Here is a 6,245-nt window from a genome sequence, read left to right as displayed (position 1 = left end):
TGTGAAGTAGTGCCTGCTTAGAGTCTGTTTTAAATCATCTGTTTTGTAGATAGAGAATATTTTCAGCACTAAATCTTTAAAGAAAAACTACTGACCAGTTTAAGTGCAGAGAACATTTTATAAAGAGTTGTCAGTCACATTCTTCAGCAGACCATTTCAGGCTCTCATGAACTTTGAGTTCAGGTAATGTCACCTCAGTTCACTTCAGGTTTAGAGCTTCAGTCTAGTGTAGAGATTAGGACGGAAACCTAATCATGCAGTAAATACTAATGAAAAAAAAGATCAGCTGACCACTGTTTCTATTTTAAGAATAAAAGAAACACATTCAGATAACTCTGTCATGTTTGTACTTTGACTTCTGCTCAGCAGACAGAGATAAAGTCACGTGGTCAGATCCAGCTGTTTCAATGTTTATTTAGTGTCCGCCATTCGTTAACAGTTTTGTACTCTGAAGACTGATGTAATAATGATTTTAAAATCCATGATAAAAACTTCTGTCCATTAATGTTGAAGAGAACCTATCTGATGACTGATATCTACATTTTCATTTTTTTTTTTCAGGTTGGAGAGCTGTCGGTTGTCAGATATCAGCTCTCTGGTTTCAGCTCTGAATTCCAACCCTCTCATCTGAGACATCTAAACCTGAGCCACAATGACTTGGAGAATTCAGGAGTGAAGAAACTATGTGATTTTCTGAAGAATCCCCACTGTCTATTGGAGACTCTGAGGTCAGACACCAAATATTTAAACTGTGCTTAGATCCCAATCCCGGATAGTATAGTATTTATAGTTTAAGTATAGTATCGTGTTAATTAACAAACATCTTGGGAAAATAGTTTGTAGCAGGAATTTTGGCACATTTACAAACTGACACTGCTGAACAGAGACAGTGAACTAGATGAAGTTAAGATGACGTGTTATTTGTGTCAGAAAGCACAAAGAGCCACTGCAGTGCTAAAGTGGTACTTTACACCTTCTCTGGAGTTTGTAGTGCTTTAATTTCAGTGTTAGAGTTTGTGATCAGTGCCTACACCTACATTACATCTAAAAAGGGCAAGGCAAAAAAAACCCCTGGAGAGCTAGTGCCAACCGCTAACCAGGACTATTCTAGCTCAGTGTTGACCTTCTTCAGCTCCTGACATATTACGACACTGGATGCTTTCAAGCACAGACTCTGAGTAATAAACACATTTTTTTTAATTCCTTATGCAGATTGCAGTGCTGCAGTTTGTCAGAGATCAGCTTTGATTACCTGCTTCCAGCTCTTCAGTCCAACTCCTCCCATTTGAAACATCTGGACCTGAGCTGGAACAACCTTCAGGATTCAGGAGTGAAGCAGCTGTGTGTTTATCTGAAGACTTCAGATTGCAGACTGGAGACTCTCAGGTCAGGCACCATGTTTTAGTTGTACTTAGATATATATGATGTGAAAGCTGGCATTAGCCTACACATATATCCTGACATTATCCTAATTAACACTTTAACTGTGGCAGAACAATGGTTCACATTTCAAACCTTAAAACTGTTTTTCATCTTAAGACAAACAGCCCACATCTGGGCTCCACCCTGATTAACGTTATTGCTAACAGCTCTTGGTATACAAAACATTTTTCATGGTACAAAGGTCCTGACACACAGGAGTCTGTGGAACAGAAACAGTTTGTGGCAGGAATTATTGCACATTTACAAATTGTACTGCTGAATGGCATGCTGGGTAATGCTAGCTAGACAGGTCTGTCAATAGTGGCCAAAGGGTTCATTGCTACAAAAGGTTTTTCAATCAGACTTGTTTTTCTCTCATTTCTGGTCATGCTGCTTGTGTGTTGAACCCTTTTCCCAGAAAGACAAAGTTTAGGTGGGGTTCAGGGAGATTTGAGTTTAAAAAATAATAATTATTAATCAATTTAAATAAAAAGGGATAATATACAGTATTACTATAAATGTTGCCATTTGATGCATTATATCAGAGTTAGATACAGTCCATTGGCAGGTGACATCACAAAAATAACACATAAAAAAAATGCCAGCTTTTAAAATGTTACTGGTAAAAAGTGTTCTCAAATATATACATTTCTTTCAAACTAAATGTTTAAAACTGAAGCAGTGTCAATACTTTTTTTTTTTCACAATTTTGATCTAAAGATGAGGATTTTTGTCAGAATTTCATACCCCCACTCTCCAAGACCCTATTTTTTTCTTTTTTCTTCAGTTAACAAACAGCATGTCGTCAATCAGATTATTGAGAGCTCTTTTTTTTTTTTTTTTCCAGTTTTTGTCTGAACCTCCATCCTGTTGGGTTTAACTGTTTGGATTTTACTTTTTTAAAACTTGAACATTTCAAATCTTCTGAACAAATTATCAAACCTTAAATGATTTTATCACAGACTCTTAAACTTACATCTTCTATCTTCATTCAGATTATGGGGCTGCAAGTTGTCAGAGACCAGCTGTGATTATCTGTTCAAAGCTCTTCAGTCCAACTCTCATCTGAGAGAGCTGGACCTGACCAAGAACAACCTGCAGGAATCACATGTGAAGCAGCTGTCTGAGCTTGTGGACAGCCCACATCACACACTGGAGGTTCTCAAGTAAGTAGAGGCTTGGACTCAGTCCAGGCTGCTTTCCCAGTTTAGCACAGTTAGTGTGAAATCACTGATCCAGTGTTTCTTGTACATCTGCAGTCTTCTTAACTCAGTGATGCTGTAAGAAGAGAACAGTGGCAGGCTTCAATATTCGACAGAAAGACAACAGACATCCAATCAAATGACACAAAAGTTTGTGATCATGTGTTTGAGCTGATGTGAAGATAACTAATGTTCACATCTACAGAGAATAAAGCTGGATTTGTAAAGGTGTCAGCTGGAAACAAGCTTTATTTACACAGAAACATCAAATCACACAGATGTATTAAATATTTTACAGAATATTTTATTTATTTTTAGAGGAAGAAATTGTCAACAAACAAAACATTCTACAAAGAAAACAACCAACTCGCCTATCATGGAAATCAACAATGATGCAGGAAAATTAGTCAAGCCCACACGCACAGAGATATGTTAGAAGCAGGAAGCAGGCAGGATCTGTCAGTCTTGAGAGGTCCCAGTTTATAGCCAGCCCCATTCAATCTCTAACCAATGGTCAGCTTTCACCTGTAAATTACATTAAACTGCTTACTAAATGAACACCACTGCTCCAGGTGTGGAGGAGTAAATGCAGTACACAAAATTATGACCTGGGTCATAACCTCCAGGGATCAAGGTTGTATATGTCTTAGTGTCAGTGCTTTCATTGACATTTATTCAGTGGTAGCCTCCATGTATATTAGTAACCTGATATTTTAGCAACAGGTAAGAAGTTCAACAATACAGAGCAACCATTGGTTTTAGTGAAACGAGAAAATCCATTAGTAAAGTGTTTGTGCAGCAAGGAAGAATTCAGGCCTCTCAGTGGTTAATCTCCACTGTAGACTTGTCTGAACAAGACTGAAGTCAGTGCTGCCCTTAATAATATTAATAATACCCAAAAGTTTGATTTTGTTCATCTGCATGTAGCGTTTTTAGTGGGAGAAACATTTCGTCACTCGTTCATGTGACTTCTTCAGGCTCAGCTGACTGCAGGTTTCCCCAAATCTTATAAACAGGACATTTGCACAATCACTGAAAGTAGCACCACTGCAGGAACAATGGGCTGTGAGGTCAGTTCCTTAATCATTAATATGCAAATTCTCTCCCACTGAAAACATCACGTTCAGATGAACAGAATCAACCTTTGGGATGTACGTACCTGGATGATTGAATATGCACCAAGAAATATCAATAATAGAGCCTCGCCTCTGTCAGTGCCACCCAGGGTGGCTGTGGCTACAATGTAGCTTGCCATCACCAGTGTGTGAATGTGTGTGTGAATGGGTGAATGACTGGATATGTAAAGCGCTTTGGGGTAATCCTTGGGGATTAGTAAAAAGCGCTATATAAATACGGGCCATTTACCTAATAGTGGATGTGCTGCAACACTGAAAAGTGATGAAGACAGTCTCTGCAAACACTCATTTATCTACTCTGCCCTTTCTTTTCTTTGCAGATGGAAGGACCCATAAACACAGTTGTTTGTCTTTGTTGTGTGTGTGTGGTGTGTGTGGTGTGTGTGCGCACGCGTGTCCTGATGGTCCAGAGAGGTTGAAACACCAGCAGCTTGTGTGTAGTGATGCTGTGACAAGAACATGCTGCAGGGAGGTGGAGTGGACAGCAGAGCTTCATCCAGCAGTGACAGAAATCAGACGTGCAGATGGCTGACAGTGCTGTAAACATGCTCTGAGAGCTCCTCTGTTAGACACCATGTAGAATCTATCGTCATCCCTTTGTGTTGTTTTGGATCATCACAGTGTCTTTTTGCAGACACAAGGTTCAGTTTTATTTTCTTTGAAAAGTTTCCTAAATACATTTCAATATCTTTTGTATAACTGATGTAATTTTAAGTTATTTATCATGGTTTTGAAATACATCATGTGACAATGACTTCAAGTATCCTTCTTGAAACAGCAAATGTTTTTTCATCTACATAATCTGTATAGTGCAACTGATCAGGAAAAATGTTCAATAATTGAAAAAAAAGGTGAACATTTGATAGATTTGTTTTATACTTTGTAACATAATAACTGGGAACATGAGATATAACCACTATTATGGAGAATTTTAAACTGTCCAGAGTTTGGTGTACTATATATCTTCAGTAATTTAGATAATGAAAGTATCTAGTGGTTGAGCAGATGAAGTGCAGGAGGTAGAGGTTTTTTCATGGATGCATGGATGGATCATTGTCGCAGCAGTCTATCAATTTCTGCACAGTCGTAACCGACAGAATTTGATAAATTAATTACAGAAAGAAGGACACTGAGAAAAAAGAGAGCCGTGCTTTAACAATGGCCTTGTTTGCAGCAGTGGCTGCCACAGGTAAATATGCACACGGAGTCGGAACCAGGAGTGGTGGGAATGGTTTGTCTTCAGATATGTATCTGATTCAGTACCACATATGAAAGTGACCCAGGTCGGATTTGAAAATATCAGATTTGTGCTGTTCAAACTGTCAGACCATGATCGGATATGGGCCGCATAGGGTCAGAAAAGTCAGATTTGATGCACTTTTGCCTGCAGTGTGAATGTAGCCTTAGTTATCTGTCAGTAATGAACCTTAATGTTTTATATGGATAATAAGGATCAATAAATGTGTGGATTTGAATCAAAGGAATGACTCTGACTCATGGAATAACTTGCTTCCTGCTTTTCTCTCATGTCGATCAAATTCAGACCTCTGGCTTAATTAGTCACCCACCACCACAGCTTTCCAATTAAAGCTCAACATTCCTGCTTCAGCCAGTCCACTAATTTTAATGAGGTGTTTTTTTTTTTTGTTAAACCTGGCAGTGATATAGATTTCAACAGCGTCATACTCCTGTTGCATATGGGATCACCCACATCTGTACTGGGTCACGAGGTGGAGTTAGGGCAGACAAGCCTGGAAATAATTTATAAACTTTTTACATCCAGCAAACAGTTAAAAATGCTTTAATTTATTAGAAGAAGGATGTTTGTATGATCTCTCCAAATTTCAGATTTCACTACACCAAAATATAGTGAAAAAGTTTAATACTATACACCAGCGGTCCCCAACCTTTTTTGCGCCACGGACCGGTTTATGCCCGACAATATTTTCACGGACCGGCAATAAGGTGTCGCGGATAAATACAACAAAATAAAACTAGTGCCGGTACCGAAAAAAAAAAAGATTTATTCATAACACACGTGAAAAGACCCAGGAAAACCGAGTTAACGATAAAAACGATAACAAAATAACGCTGAAAACCATACATTTCACACCTGATCCTCAGCTCTCGCGGCCCGGTACCAAACGACTCACGGACCGGTACCGGTCCGAGGCCCGGCGGTTGGGGACCGCTGCTATACACCACAAAAATATCTTAAGACCATTGATGATCAACATCTTAAAAACCCATTTATACATGATGATATTGCATAATTTTATTGTAGTGAGATATGAATGGAATAAGCTGCACACAATAAAAAAAGTGACATCATTTGAAACATCATATGCACAGAGTGAAACAGGTGACACAGTTTAAATGTATGTGAATTAGCTAAAAAATATTAAAGTTTAAATTATTAAAAGTTTGATAATCCCAACTGTAACCAAAAGAAGATTAGCAGAAGGAACAGAACGAGAACACATGG

At 38.4% G+C, this 6,245-nt stretch overlaps 1 long non-coding RNA gene across 1 annotated transcript; it reads left to right on the top strand.

The window, feature by feature from the left end:
• The first annotated feature begins 625 nt into the window (after positions 1–625).
• On the top strand, positions 626–5,240 carry LOC116320880. The gene is made up of 4 exons (XR_004199482.2): positions 626–728; positions 1,213–1,386; positions 2,418–2,588; positions 4,081–5,240. It is a non-coding gene; the product is annotated as an uncharacterized LOC116320880 (long non-coding RNA).
• The last annotated feature ends 1,005 nt before the right edge of the window (positions 5,241–6,245 follow it).

The sequence above is a fragment of the Oreochromis aureus genome, linkage group 9 (assembly GCF_013358895.1).
Source record: "Oreochromis aureus strain Israel breed Guangdong linkage group 9, ZZ_aureus, whole genome shotgun sequence".
In the NCBI taxonomy this organism is placed as follows: Eukaryota; Metazoa; Chordata; class Actinopteri; order Cichliformes; family Cichlidae; genus Oreochromis; species Oreochromis aureus.
Note: the sequence above shows the minus strand (reverse complement) of the source record. Positions and strands in the feature narration are given on the sequence as shown.